The sequence below is a fragment of the Schistocerca cancellata genome, chromosome 1, assembly GCF_023864275.1.
Source record: "Schistocerca cancellata isolate TAMUIC-IGC-003103 chromosome 1, iqSchCanc2.1, whole genome shotgun sequence".
Classification (NCBI taxonomy): domain Eukaryota; kingdom Metazoa; phylum Arthropoda; class Insecta; order Orthoptera; family Acrididae; genus Schistocerca; species Schistocerca cancellata.
This window is the reverse complement of record NC_064626.1, coordinates 1234151399-1234167562: the sequence shown is the minus strand read 5'-3', so window position 1 is coordinate 1234167562 and position 16164 is coordinate 1234151399.

Here is a 16164-nt window from a genome sequence, read left to right as displayed (position 1 = left end):
CCCCAATCTTTTAGCTACGCAACACTATTTTTCAACGTAATCTCCATTCAATGCTACGGCCTTACGCCACCTTGACATGAGGGCCTGTATGCCTGCACGGTACCATTCCACTGGTCGATGTCGGAGCCAACGCCGTACTGCATCAATAACTTCTTCATCATCCGCGTAGTGCCTCCCACGGATTTCGTTCTTCATTGGGCCAAACATATGGAAATCCGACGGTGCGAGATCGGGGCTGTAGGGTGCATGAGGAAGAACAGTCCACTGAAGTTTCGTGAGCTCCTCTCGGGTGCAAAGACTTGTGTGAGGTCTTGCGTTGTCATGAAGAAGGAGAAGTTCGTTCAGATTTTTGTGCCTACGAACAAGCTGAAGTCGTTTCTTCAATTTCTGAAGAGTAGCACAATACACTTCAGAGTTGATCGTTTGACCATGGGGAAGGACATCGAACAGAATAACCCCTTCAGCGTCCCAGAAGACTGTAACATTGACTTTACCGGCTGAGGGTATGGCTTTAAACTTTTTCTTGGTAGGGGAGTGGGTGTGGCGCCACTCCATTGATTGCCGTTTTGTTTCAGGTTCGAAGTGATGAACCCATGTTTCATCGCCTGTAACAATCTTTGACAAGAAATTGTCACCCTCAGCCACATGACGAGCAAGCAATTCCGCACAGATGGTTCTCCTTTGCTCTTTATGGTGTTCGGTTAGACAACGAGGGACCCAGCGGGAACAAACCTTTGAATATCCCAACTGGTGAACAATTGTGACAGCACTGCCAACAGAGATGTCAAGTTGAGCACTGAGTTGTTTGATGGTGATCTGTCGATCATCTCTAACGAGTGTGTTCGCACACTCCGCCATTGCAGGAGTCACAGCTGTGCACGGCCGGCCCGCACGCGGGTGATCAGACAGTCTTGCTTGACCTTGCGGCGATGATGACACACGCTTTGCCCAACGACTCACCGTGCTTTTGTCCACTGCCAGATCACCGTAGACATTCTGCAAGCGCCTATGAATATCTGAGATGCCCTGGTTTTCCGCCAAAAGAAACTCGATCACTGCCCGTTGTTTGCAACGCACATCCGTTACAGACGCCATTTTAACAGCTCCGTACAGCGCTGCCACCTGTCGGAAGTCAATGAAACTATACAAGACGAAGCGGGAATGTTTGAAAATATTCCACAAGAAATTTACGGTTTTTTCAACCAAAATTGGCCGAGAAAAAAAATGTGTTGCATTACTTATTGAACTGCCCTCGTATAATAATGCGAACTTTTTCTCGCACACCGACACAGTTACGTTGCACACTTCAATGTGAGCCCTCTAGCTGCAGATGGTTGCGTATATGTGGGCATGAAAAATCGTTCGTTTTATCCAAAAAGCTTTAAGAGTTTTCACATAAAAAAATCGGAGACATTACTTTTCACCAAGCCCTCATTCATATGGAGGAAGATTGTTTTAATAAATCAGAGGTCGCACGAAAATATTTGTACGTGCCTTTTTCCCGCACCCTTTTCGAGAACGCAACGGTAAGAAACAGCTCGAAGGTTGTTTGATGAACCAACTGCCAGACGATGTGAACTGTAGCATAGTCATGTAGGTATACACATGTAGATGTAGATAACCCCACACTGCAGTAGTTCTACAAGTGTCTTGGTTTCGACGTGAGGCCTGAAAACTTCTCGCAAACGCCACAGATCGCCGGCGGGACTCCTAGCTTGGCCTTACATCACCAATCTGACAAGGCGACATATTTTTCTCTCGGCTGAATTTCGATTGAAAAAATGCAGAATATGTTGCGGGATATCATGGAATACTCCAGTTTCAGCCCCTCTAGTATCACGAAGCTCCGATAGGTGGTGACGCTATGAGCAGCCTTCAAAATGTCGTCTGTAACGGAGGCGTTCTAAGCAGAGAGCTGTCATTGAGTTTCTTTTGGTGGAAGACTGGAGCATCGCCGACATTCAAAGACGCTTGCAGAATGTCTAGGGAGACCTGCCAGCGATCAAAAGCACACACAGCCGTTGGGTAAGGCGTCTGTCACGATCGCAAGAACGTCGCGCCAAAGGGTCCGATGTTGGAACGCGCAGACACTATTGTTCTTTGTGATCTACGGATCACAATAAAACACCTCGCTCCATAATGGGACGTCTCTGTTGACAGTGGTGACTCACTCGTCCAGCAGTTGGGGTACATCAAGGAGAGGAGTGTGCCCATTGGGTTCCTTGCCAAAAAGAGAAGGAAAGGTCGAAATGTGCGGAACTGCGTGCACGAGAGGAGGCTGATCGTGACAATTTTCTGTCGACCACCGCCACAGGCGATGAAACATGCTGAGCCGTGGCTGCCTCTTGCTATGCTTTGCATTAAACCTGGGTTACTGTTCTGTGTTTAGTCTGCCGCAGTTATAGCGATTATGCTGTATCCTCTCCTTCTGCGGGTGGCAGCAGCGGTGCGTATCGTTATTCCAACCTTGGACTATCTTTGACCTGGCGCTTACAGTTTCCGGTTGGGCTGTGTGCGGGCAGTTGGGCGGTTGGCGTGGAGCACCGAGGAAATCTCCACAGTACTTGGTTTCGCCGGGCCCGCTGGCGGCCTCTGTGCGAAGTCGGAGTGTGTGGTGCTGTTCCCATTGCTACGATGTTCGTGGCTCACCGATCTTGGACAGGAATGTTGATTTTTGACTTAATCTACCAGCAAGTCACGACTGTACACAATGTGTCATTTGGAGTTCGTTGTCGGCTGTTGAGAAATTCCTGCAAGCAACAACGTGTGCTTTCAAGTTGGTAAATTTTAGCCACCCTCTTGTGCAGTTTAACTGTACTTGGTTATTTGAATTGAAGTGCACCAGAGGAATATTCTGCCATGTGGCCGTTGATGTTCCGGTTACCTGCCCTGGCCGTTGACGTAAATTCAGGCAGTGTATTTTCCTCATTGTGTTGTCGCTGTCCAGCATGGTGTGTAGTTTGACAGCTATATGTATAATTGGTTGTGGGCGCCAATACCTTGTACGTTGTTCTATTGAACTCCCTGTCGTGTGCTGGTCAGGTGTAGCGGAGGTTATCTTGTTGGTGGGTCCGTTGACTGTCTGTCAGATGGGTTGTCGTCGGATCGACAATGGTTGGACCGACTGCCTGTCTCAGCTAAGCGAGCATTAGTGTTTGAGTTCCAGGCCGACCTTTGGAACTTCTGGGCCCCATTGGTGTACTGCCTTTTCTTGTTTGTTCTTGTTGTTTGCACTTGTATAGCTTCTAGCCGATTTTTAGATTATGGTCGTTTTGCCCTTAAGGCGTCAGATGGTTTGAGCCTTCAACCTAATGTAAGAGGGGTCAAGGATTTTCTGTGCCTCGTGATGGCTGGGTGTTGTGTAATCTCCTTAGGTTAGTTAGGTTTAAGTAGTTCTAAGTTCTAGGGGACTGATGACCATAGATATTAAGTCCCATAGTGCTCAGAGCCATTTGAACCTAATTTAAGAACTGTTTAAGATAAGGCGTGCCTTTTAAATTCCCAATTTTGGTTGAGCTTTAAGTTATTGGCTTTCAGCCGTTTTTAAATTGAAGTGGTGGTGCCCTTAAGGCATGAGATTGTACGGCGCATTCAACCGCTAATTAAGTTCCAAATCTGAGGCTGTGTTTTTTTTAAAAGAAAATTTTCTTGGCTCTTGTAATGTTTGATCAAATAAAAGGTTGTATGTTCAAGTGTAACTGACAGCTGCTTATTTTGGCCCCTGTCCACAACTTAAACTACCTGTCATGTCCTGTGGGCTTAGCAGGGTGTATCACATTTGTTTATTACTTCGAGCGGGAAACAAAACGGCAGTCGAAGCAGTGGTGCCACACGACCTCTCCTCTGAAGAAAATGTTCAAAGCCGCTTCTTCAGTCGGTTCTCTCTGATGCTGAAGGCGTTAGTCTGCTTGATGTCCTCTCTCGTGGTGCCACGATCAATTCAAAACTTTACTCTGCTACCCTCACAAAACTAAAGAAATGACTTCACCTTGTTAATCAACACAAAATGAGAACGAACTTCTTCTCCGCAACAAAGCAAGCCCTCACATAAATCTGCCCTCTGAGAGGAGCTCACAAAACTTCACTGGACTGTTCTCCTTCGTTCACATTACCTTCCGATTTCCATATGTTTGGTCGAATGAAGGATGCTCTCTGCGGGAAGCAATACGAGAATAATGGGAAGGTTACTGCTGCAGCAAGACGTTGCCTCCGACGTCGATCAGTTGACAGGCACCAGGTCTGCATACAGGTCATCCCAGTAAGGTGGCGTAAGGCCGTCGCATTGAACGGAGATTAGGTTGAAAAATAGTGTTTTGTAGCCAGAAGTGTGGGGAATAATACACAGTACTGCAACACTGAATAAAACGGACCTTCTTGCAGAACGAAAAGTGTTGCATTACATGCTGAACGCCCCTAGTACATCAGCAAGGTCGCTGCCCGTCAGCCGGCCGCTGTGGCCAAGCGGTTCTAGACGCTTCAGTCTGGAAACGCGCGACCACTACGGTCGCAGGTTCGAATCCTGCCTTGGGCATGGATGTGTCTGATGTCCTTAGGTTAGTTAGGCTTAATTAGTTCTAAGTTCTAGGGGACTGATGACTTCAGATGTTAAGTTCCATAGTGCTCAGAGCCATTTGAACCATTTGCTGCCCGTCAGCAGCCGACCCCGTCTCAGCGTCCGGCCGGGGACGTAATAGCCTGCCTATTATTCAGGACTACCTCCTGGGACACTGACGCTGGAATGCGGTATGTGAGGCATCAAGTAATAATGTACCTGTTGAGTGATCACTCTTGACTTCTCACTCGCCGCAATACTGCAAAACCTATTCTACAACATTCTGCACACGCAGCGTTGGAAGTAGGAGGGGCCGCGCTGTAACATTCCTAAAGGCAAAGAAAACTTTCATCGATATAAAACTTGCGTAAATATGCTTGCGATTGAGCAGAAGAGTACATGATGAATATGTGTACAGCAAATACTTGGCTGGACGTTACAGTTTCGAGTGATGTGGAATGGAGCGATCACATAGGCTAAGACAGGTAAATCAGGTTGGTCACAAGGGTTGATTCGTAGAAATACGAGGAAAATGAGATGTCTCCTGAGAAACTTGCTTACAAACCACATTTGTGATCCATCGCAGCAAATTGCTCAAATGTGTGGGACCCGTACTAATTAGGACGAACAGTGGATACTGAACTTATGCAGCTTAGCGTAGCAACTATGAAATGTACGCTACTAAGGGTAGCACGGACGGTGACAGATTTGTTTGACCCAAGGGAGGCTGTTCCGAAGGACCTGAGAAAAATTCAATGGCAGACGCTTTAAGATACTAAGGGAGTTCCGTAAGTAATGCTACACTCTTTTTCTCAAAGCAAGTTGGTTTTATTCAGGATTCCAATACACGATATTATTCGCCCTCTATTTGGGCTACGAAACCCTACGAAACACAATCTCTGCCCAGTGCGACGACCTTGTGCCACCGTAATTTACCCGGGCCGGTGAAACATGTCACCTGACAGCTCGCGTGCGGTTGGCTACACTGCGATTGCGAGGTTGCAATAGCTGCCACTGCATACGCCCACTGTAAGTAGGCTGTTTATGTTTTCTTTATGTAAGTAGGCTGTTTTATGTTTTCTTATTGGCAACGTTATGTAGCGCTCTCTGTATGAAAATGAAATCACTGGCTGTGCTGTCTGCAGTCTGGGGCTACTTTGCATTGTTGTCTGCCATTGTAGTGTTGGGCAGCTGGATGTGAACAGCGCGTAGCGTTGCGCAGTTGGAGGTGAGCCGCCAGCAGTGGTGGATGTGGGGAGAGAGATGGCGGAGTTTTGATAATTTGTAATACTGGATGTCAATTATGAATATTAAGGTAAATACATTGTTTGTTCTCTATTAATATCTTTCATTTGCTAACTATCCCTATCAGTAGTTAGTGCCTTCAGTAGTTTGAATCTTTTATTTAGCTGGCAGTAGTGGCGCTCGCTGTATTGCAGTAGTTCGAGTAACGAAGATTTTTGTGAGGTAAGTGATTTCTGAAAGGTATAGTTTAATGTTACTCAGGGCCATTCTTTTGCAGGGATAGTCAGATTGGGTTGCGCTAAAATTATTGTGTGTCAGGTTAAGCACAGTCTTGTATAAATTGTTCAAAGGGGACGTTTCATATGGCGACCCTGCCTGAAATGCCTAATAAAATGACAAGAAATATTTTTACATCTGCACACCTGATTACGACAAGCGTCTTTCTACGAGAGTTGAGAGAATTTCTACTAACTTATGAAATGTCACGTGACTATTGAATGATATTTTTATGCTTTGGTTTGCGTAATTGCTTATTTCATTTGATATCTGGTTTCCAGCTGTGTTGCAGCATTGCTTTTATAAAATAAAATGCATTTGCTAATGTGAACACTTTCTGTCAACAGATCTATAAAATAATTATTTTATGATCCACATTCTTTAAAAAAGGAGCACTTGGAAAGGAAAGAACAATAAGAAGGAACTAGTAACAGTAACACATAATTTTCTTTTCAAGTACGTGGTAATATTTCTTTTTACAATCAGTTGTTGTGGTGCACCACTTTAATTACATAGACATTAAGATGTGAATAGACATTTCCCTTTTCTGCATTGTTGTTTTCACTGTAATATTTTTTCTGCTTGAGCTATGTCATGTTTAGGTATAAGTTACTGCTGTTTGCCAGGCATAGTGTTACTGAATTTGACTTTGTGTTACTCTTCTAAGCTTATTTTTATTGTTTGCTGCGCATTGCCTTATATTAGTTGTAATTTATGCTGCTTGCTTTGCCATTTCTATTTTTTGTCATTGATGTTTGTATTAATTGTTTTATGTGATGTTGCATTGCCTCGTCCCTTAGTTTAGCATCTGAGCTCAGTAGATTTAAGTTAGCTTAAGGGGGGGTAGACTATGTAAGAAACTAACTGTGATGAATTTATAAGAAATGCATTGAGAAGCTATCAGAAAATGGTCTGGCAAAAAAAAAAAGGTTACTGTACAGTGGAGAAAAACTATTTTTGACAGAGGATGTGAACAGAATACAGAAAGCAGGCTTAGATAGGAGTTTTTGGGAATAATGATGAACGAAGGGAGATCTCCATGCAAAATACTGCAGTAAAACAAACCCTGTCCTTTCCTTTTGTGTCATCCCTCTATATGTTTGTGTACCCTTGTCTATTTGTGTTTTTCCTGTCTTTATGTGTTTAGCTGATGAGAGCTATGTTGTAGACATTTTCTAATACTCTGTTATTTACTTTGTAAAGATGTTTAGACATTATTTATACTTGTTGGTTGCTCACATGTGAAGGTGATGTTTCAAACGTTCTTCTGATCTTGTATGTATTTACTTATGTCATAATTCCTGTAACACTGATGTATATGTTTATTTCTATTCTGTTGTAAAGCCTGTACTACAAATGTTATCTGTATTGTTACGTTTTTAATGATATATTTTGTACCTTTGTAATTGTATTCGCATGTTATAATATTGTAATTGACACCAGTTCATCAAATTACGTAACTTGTAAGCATTCATTTCACTGCACACATTTCTGTTGGTCATAGTAATGGACAATATGTGAGAAGTAGGGACTCTTAGTGTTTACATGTGTGTTGATAATTCAGCAAGGGACTGGATAACAGCATTGCTGGTTCTAAGGACAATTCCAAAAACTTTGTGAGTGCACAAGTGGTGGTTATGGACTTGCTATATTAACTGCAAGACTCTTCAATGGTGATTGTGCACCTGCACAGTTGCAACAGATGGCTGCTGGCCATCTCTACAAGGACTACAGTGGGTCTGCATCTTTGATGGCCCACCAATACCATTATTTCTACAAGGAGTACAGTGGGTCTACACCTTTGCTGACTCACCAATACCATTATTTCTACAAGGACTACAGTGGGTCTGCATCTCTGATGAGCAACCAATACCACAATCTCTACCAGGACTACAGTGGGCCTGTCCACAATTTCTACAAGGACTGCACTGGGTCTGCATCTCTGGTGGCCCACCAATACCACAATCTCTACCAGGACTACAGTGGGTCTACTCTGTGATGACCTACCTACCAATCTTCTTCAAAACGTCGAATGACTCTGCTGTGGGTTTGCTCCATTGTGGCCCATTACCTGTCAGCATGTCAAGAGTCAGCACTGTCTTTCCGTTGGAAGGACACCACTACTTCTTCATGACTGCATGGAAATCCACTACTTCTGTGTGCATTTTTTTTACTAATGAGACTTTGTGAAAAAAAACTGTAATTACTATTATGATGAATGATCAGGACTGTCTTTATGGACTGTGAGAAAATTTTAGCTTTTGACCAACATTGTATCAATAAGTGTGTGCATTTGATTTCTTTGTTATTGTAATTATGAAAAATTTTATCAAATCATTATTGGCCACTGGCCAAAAAAATTTGTAAAATTTTTTGTGGGGAGCATGGAGGCTATGTAAGTAGGCTGTTTATGTTTTCTTTATGTAAGTAGGCTGTTTTATGTTTTCTTATTGGCAACGTTACGTAGCGCTCTCTGTATGAAAATGAAATCACTGGCTGTGCTGTGTGCAGTCTGGGGCTACTTTGCATTGTTGTCTGCCATTGTAGTGTTGGGCAGCTGGATGTGAACAGCGCGTAGCGTTGCGCAGTTGGAGGTGAGCCGCCAGCAGTGGTGGATGTGGGGAGAGAGATGGCGGAGTTTTGATAATTTGTAATACTGGATGTCAATTATGAATATTAAGGTAAATACATTGTTTGTTCTCTATTAATATCTTTCATTTGCTAACTCTCCCTATCAGTAGTTAGTGCCTTCAGTAGTTTGAATCTTTTATTTAGCTGGCAGTAGTGGCGCTCGCTGTATTGCAGTAGTTCGAGTAACGAAGATTTTTGTGAGGTAAGTGATTTCTGAAAGGTATAGTTTAATGTTACTCAGGGCCATTCTTTTGCAGGGATAGTCAGATTGCGTTGCGCTAAAATTACTGTGTGTCAGGTTAAGCACAGTCTTGTATAAATTGTTCAAAGGGGACGTTTCACCACAACTCCGAAGTACGTTTTGTAAATGTAAGCTACAATCAACGTTTATACGTAAGTGCAACAAAGTATGTTTTTCTAACAACGGAGAGAACGAAGGCGGCGACAAAGGGTTTGAGAGTATATGTAACCGGGAAATAAAAACCCCCTAAGTTAATGACAATATCTGTGAAAAGTCGTTCCAAATCGTTGCAGTAATAGCTGTATGTAAAACGTCGTGTAATAATGTAAATCTAAGCATTCCAAATAACACGCCATCCACACTCATAGAAAGAAATAAAGCAAAACATGCATAGCCTACCCGATCGCAGAGGGAAAAAGAATTAATTCTGTATGCATTTAAACTCACCAACTTACGATGTCAATGGCGCAATTCCATCCAGTTCTCCTTCACTATCTACGGAATCGGCACGAAAACCATTGTCTTCGTCATCATCAACATCATTAAGAGAAATAATTAATTGTTCGTTTTCATTTATAATGCCATCTATAGTCTGTGCTTCTCTTATCAGTTAAGCAACATGGTCTACATTTTTCCTCCATGAGGTATCGTCTACAGTTGCAAGGCCTTCACGTAGCAGTCTTTCCACTTCTGTTATAGTAAACGTCTCGTGGTTACTTCTAATGTACGCCTTGACTTCACTCCAAACCAATTCAATTGGATTAAAATGGCAGTGATAATGCGGTAGCTTAATTACGAAGTGACCCTGTTCGCTTCCAATTTCATCTATAACGTATTTAGGCGTCACAACCTTATTTTGTTTCACTAGCGAGTATAACAGCAGCTTTGTCATGCTCATGTCCCCAGCAATGTCTCTCGCCCGCAACAACTGCACCATAGTTTCTTTACGGTCACTAGGGGTCGGAGTTTTATCTAAAATCACGGAATAATACATCTACATCTACATCCATACTCTGCAGGCCACCTGACGGTGTGTGGCGAAGGGTACCTTGACTACCCTCCATCGGTTTTCCCATCTATTTCAGTCTCGTATTGTGCGTGAAAAGGAAGATTGTCGGTGTGCCTCTGTGTGGACTCTAATCTCTCTGATTTTATCCTCATGGTCTCTTCGCGAGATATACGTAGGAGGGAGCAATATTCAGCTTGACTCCTTGGTGAAGTTATGTTCTCGAAACTTCAAGAAAAGTCCGTACCGAGCTACTGAGCGTCTCTCTTGCAGAGTCTTCCACTGGAGTTTATCTAGCATCTCCGTAACGCTTTCGCGATTATTAAATGACCCTGTAACGAAGCGCGCTACTCTCCGTTGGATCTTCTCTATCTCTTCTATGAACCCTACCTAGTACGGATCCCACAATGGTGAGCAGTATTCAAGAAGTGGGCGAACAAGTGTACTGTTCCCTACTTCCTTCGCTTTCGGATTGCATTTCCTTAGGATTCTTCCAATGAATCTCAGTCTGGCATCTGCTTTACCGACGATTAATTTTATATGGTCATTCCATTTTAAATCACTCCTAATGCCTGCTCCCAGACAATTTATGGAATTAACTACTGCCAGTTGCTGACCTGTTATATTGTCGCTAAATGATAAAGGATTTTTCTTTACTATGTGTTCGCAGCACATTACAGTTGTCTACATTGAGATTTAATTGCTGTTCCCTGCACCATGCGTCAATTCGTTGCAGATCCTCCTGCATTTCAGTACAATTTTTCATTGTTACAACCTCCCGATATACTACAGCATCATCCGCAAAAACCCTCAGTGAACTTCCGATGTTATCCACAAGGTCATTTATATGTACTGTGAATAGCAACGGTCCTACGACACTACCCTGCGGCACACCTGAAATCACTCTTACTTCGGAAGACCTCTCTCCATTGAGAATGACATACTGCGTTATGTTATCTAGGAACTCTTCAATCCAATCACACAATCGGTCTGATAGTCCATATGCTCTTACTTTGTTCATTAAACGACTATGGGGAACTGTATCAAACGCCTTACGTTAGTCGAGAAACACGGCATCCACCTGGGAACCCGTGTCTATGGCCCTCTGAGTCTCGTGGACGAATAGCGCGAGCTGGGTTTCACACGATCGTCTTTTTCGAAACCCATGCTGATTCCCACAGAGTAATTTCTAGTCTCCAGAAAAGTCATTATACCCGAACATAATACCTGTTCCAAAATTCTGCAACTGATCGACGTTAGAGATATACACTCCTGGAAGCTGAAATAAGAACACCGTGAATTCATTGTCCCAGGAAGGGGAAACTTTATTGACACATTCCTGGGGTCAGATACATCACATGATCACACTGACAGAACCACAGGCACATAGACACAGGCAACAGAGCATGCACAATGTCGGCACTAGTACAGTGTATATCCACCTATCGCAGCAATGCAGGCTGCTATTCTCCCATGGAGACGATCGTAGAGGTGCTGGATGTAGTCCTGTGGAACGGCTTGCCATGCCATTTCCACCTGGCGCCTCAGTTGGACCAGCGTTCGTGCTGGATGTGCAGACCGCGTGAGACGACGCTTCATCCAGTCCCAAACAAGCTCAATGGGGGACAGATCCGGAGATCTTGCTGGCCAGGGTAGTTGACTTACACCTTCTAGAGCACGTTGGGTGGCACGGGATACATGCGGACGCGCATTGTCCTGTTGGAACAGCAAGTTCCCTTGCCGGTTTAGGAATGGTAGAACGATGGGTTCGATGACGGTTTGGATGTACCGTGCACTATTCAGTGTCCCCTCGACGATCACCAGTGGTGTACGGCCAGTGTAGGAGATCGCTCCCCACACCATGATGCCGGGTGTGGCCCTGTGTGCCTCGGTCGTATGCAGTCCTGATTGTGGCGCTCACCTGCACGGCGCCAAACACGCATACGACCATCATTGGCACCAAGGCAGAAGCGACTCTCATCGCTGAAGACGACACGTCTCCATTCGTCCCTCCATTCACGCCTGTCGCGACACGACTGGAGGCGGGCTGCACGATGTTGGGGCGTGAGCGGAAGACGGCCTAACGGTGTGCGGGACCGTAGCCCAGCTTCATGGAGACGGTTGCGAATAGTCCTCGCCGATACCCCAGGACCAACAGTGTCCCTAATTTGCTAGGAATTGGCGGTGCGGTCCCCTACGGCACTGCGTAGGATCCTACGGTCTTGGCGTGCATCCGTGCGTCGCTGCGGTCCGGTCCCAGGTCGACGGGCACGTGCACCTTCCGCCGACCACTGGCGACAACATCGATGTACTGTGGAGACCTCACGCCCCACGTGTTGAGCAATTCGGCGGTACGTCCACCCGGCCTCCCGCATGCCCACTATACGCCCTCGCTCAAAGTCCGTCAACTGCACATACGGTTCACGTCCACGCTGTCGCGGCATGCTACCAGTGTTAAAGACTGCGATGGAGCTCCGTATGCCACGGCAAACTGGCTGACACTGACGGCGGCGGTGCACAAATGCTGCGCAGCTAGCGCCATTCGACGGCCAACACCGCGGTTCCTGGTGTGTCCGCTGTGCCGTGCGTGTGATCATTGCTTGTACAGCCCTCTCGCAGTGTCCGGAGCAAGTATGGTGGGTCTGACACACCGGTGTCAATGTGTTCTTTTTTCCATTTCCAGGAGTGTAGATCTATAGTTCTGCATGTCTGTTCGACGTTCCTTCTTTAAAACGGTGCATCGTCCATCACAAAACTTTTGGAACACTAAAGTGGAGCAACAAATTTTTAAACCACTGTAGAAACCGTGGGTGCTCCATATCCGCATGATAATCACTGGTTTTTTTCGATCGAAAAACTAGAAGCCCTTCAGGCACAAAGCCGTTTGAAGATCCTGCATGGGCCACTATTAATCAGGACTCTCTTTCTGTTGGCTGATAACCGCTGCTGTTCGAAGTATCATCTGTCCAGAATTTCTCAACTAATTATCCAGCGTTGACCCAGTTTTCTTCTAACCATATGACTGAGTATATTTCCTACAATTTTGAGTATGAAAATGGAACGTCATGAGCTTTTTCTAGTAACAGTTTTCGTCCATCTAACATTTTAAAACGGAAGCCCATACTCTTTAATATCATCTTAAGTGACGTTTCCCCCCTGACAAAAGTTCACTTTCTTTTGAAGAAATTAGCAACTTCGCTATTGTGGGGTATTCTTTCCTGTTATAGTATCCGTATATGTGCCGACGAATTGCATAGGATTGGAAGGAATCAATATCTTCAACAGGACGAGGCTGCTTTTTGTCTTGCCCGGAGTACTTAAAAGCACGCTGTTTCTTCCACAGGGGCTTTCCTCCACACTGTTTACTTGACTGTCTTGTTGGTCTTGAAGTAGTACCCTTTTCCTTATAACTGTTTTTGCACTGAATCCTAGAGATTTTGAGGTACGCTCTAAAACTTTATCGCCAGGAATCGACGTATGGTTATGAACAGAAAGAAATTCTTATTCTTGCTAGTAAAATCCATGAGTCCTCCTTAGCAATTCCAAAGCCTGACTTTTTAATGGCACTCCACGACGAAACGGATTGTCGCTTGGTGAACGACTTCGTTTTGGTGACATTGTTTAGCAAACAAAAACTGTAGTCGTAGCGGTAACACAACACAACAGCAGGCGTTCGCACACTAACATACAGTGTTTAGACAGAAGCCAGCAACTGATGACGACCAACCAATAGCAGTAGCAGGCATTTCAACCAGTAACACTTCTCCAGCTAATTGTGGAATAGTGCCTTTCTATACAATGACGATGATCACCAATGGTATCCACGGGAGATGAGCTACCAACGCCCCTTCTTCTGTTTTAGCCTATGACTATGGCCCACCAGTGGTAGGCACATGAATTTTAACCAATACTATCACTTCTCCAGCACGAACGCCAGAAAATTCCCCCTTTATAAGTGGACGCGACACACGTCTCTGACAGCAGTAGTGGACACCAAAAGATCCTGAGGAAGATCACAGGAGAGGGGTCGAAACCTCGAACATTTTAGAAGAAACATGACGCGGCCTAATAACCCAGAACATTTTATCTTCAGTGACAACGGCCACGAAAGCCGGCAGACTTACATAAAACGTGGTAGCGTCGACGCCGGAACCGGCTTTTGTTCGGTGCTGTTATTGGTTCAGAAGACGCGGCGCCTCCCGTTCCTCACTTGTTTGTTAGTTATACTACCAACTCTACGGCGCTTGGGGAGTGACCTCGAAGTGACATGTTTCAGCGGCCCGGGTGTAGGAAAGCCTGTCGCTCCCATGGTAACAGTCTGCTAGTCAACGCCGGAGTCAACTTCCTGCTGCGTCAATAACCTCCCCATCGTCCACGTGCAGCTTCCTGCGGGGTGCATTCTTCATTCGGCCAAACAGATGGAAATCGGAAGGTGCGAGATCCAGGTTGGCTGGATAAGGAAGAACAGTTCTGACAGCTTCTGTCGTGTACGCAGACTTCTTTGAGTCTTTGCTTTGTCATGGAGAAGCAGAAGCTTGTTTGCATTTCTGTGGTGACCAACACACGTATGGTCAACGATGCTGGTGTCACAGCTGGTGTCACAGCTGGCCGGCCGGCACGCGGCCGATCAGGCAGGTTTCCGAGACATTGTTGCGTCGCCCAACGTCTCATCGTGTTTCAGTTCACTGCCAGGTCAAAGAAGACATTCCGCAAGCGCCTGTCAATACCTACGACGCTCTGATTTTCCACATCCAGAAACTCAGTAATATGTCTCTGCTGGGAACCGACATTCGTTACAGACGCCTTTTTGATGGTTACGTACAGCGCCGTCACCTACCGGAACTTTATGGAACGATGGGTGCAGAAGCTGGAATGTTCTCCGATGTCCCACAACAAATTCCTCACTTTTTCAATCGAAATAGGCCTAGAAAAAGGTGTTGTAGTACTTAGCTGCAAACTATACCGAGGAAGCTTATTTACAAGGTTCCAACAACCAACTTTAAATGGTGAACTTAGGAATGTGCTACAGTGTCAGCATGGAGAAAAGATTAGATTAATTACAGCACGCATTCGTGAATGGAACTGGAGGAAGCCCAAATACCTGATGCAAATGGTCTTTCCCTCTGTTAGATGAGATTAGATTCGATTAGATTAATTATTCATTCCATAGACCCATAAAAGAGGGAATCCTCCTGGGTGTGGAACATGACAGATAAATACATTACTAAAATGTAATTAGAAAAACTTGCGTTTCAATAATTTTAATGATCCTCAGTCAATAAACAGTAAAATTATGTACATGAATTAAATTTAAACCTCTAATATTTACAGGTTTAATACTTACATCTGCTTTCATTAAATCCATCATTCAGACATTTGCTAGTTTCTTGGCTATTACAACCAAGTATTGTCAAAAATTAAAGTAAATTATTCATTTCAGTGATCCTCAGTTAAGAACAGTCAGATTATGTACAAGATTTAAAATTAAACTTCCACTATTTACAGACTTAAGACTTACATCTGCTTTCCATACATCCATCATTCACACAGTAGGTAGTTATTTGGCTGTTACAACCAAATATTGTCAAAAATTAAAGTATAATAAATTTTCATTCAAATGGTCTACGGCACTTGTTGAGAATCTCATGGATGGAATTGAAGGAGTTGGCCACCAAAACTTCTTTTAAATTATGTTTAAATTGTGCCTTGTCTGAAACTAAACTCTTAATGGTTGGCTGGTAACTTACTGGAAATATGCGTTCCTGAATACTGGACTCCTTACTGGGCAAGAGTAAGTGATTTTAAATCTTTATGTATATTTTTCTTATTCCTAGTACTGATACTGTGTACTAAGCAGTTAGTTGGAAAAAGAGATGTATTATTTACAACAAACTTATTTGAGCAATAAATATACTGAGAAGCTGAGGTTAATATGCCCATATCTTTGAATAGGTTACGACATGAATTTTTAGGATTTACACTACTCATTACTCTTATTATACGCTTCTGTACTCTAAACATTTTTTCTCTGTTTGTGGAGTTACTCCAAAATATGATACCATATGACATAATGGAGTGAAAATAAGCAAAATATGCCAGATTTTTTTTATATTTATATCCCCTATGTGTGACATCATTCGCATTGCAAACACAGCCTTCTCAGTGTTGAAAGTATAAGGATGTGGAAGTAGATGCGCAATGGGCACACCTTCA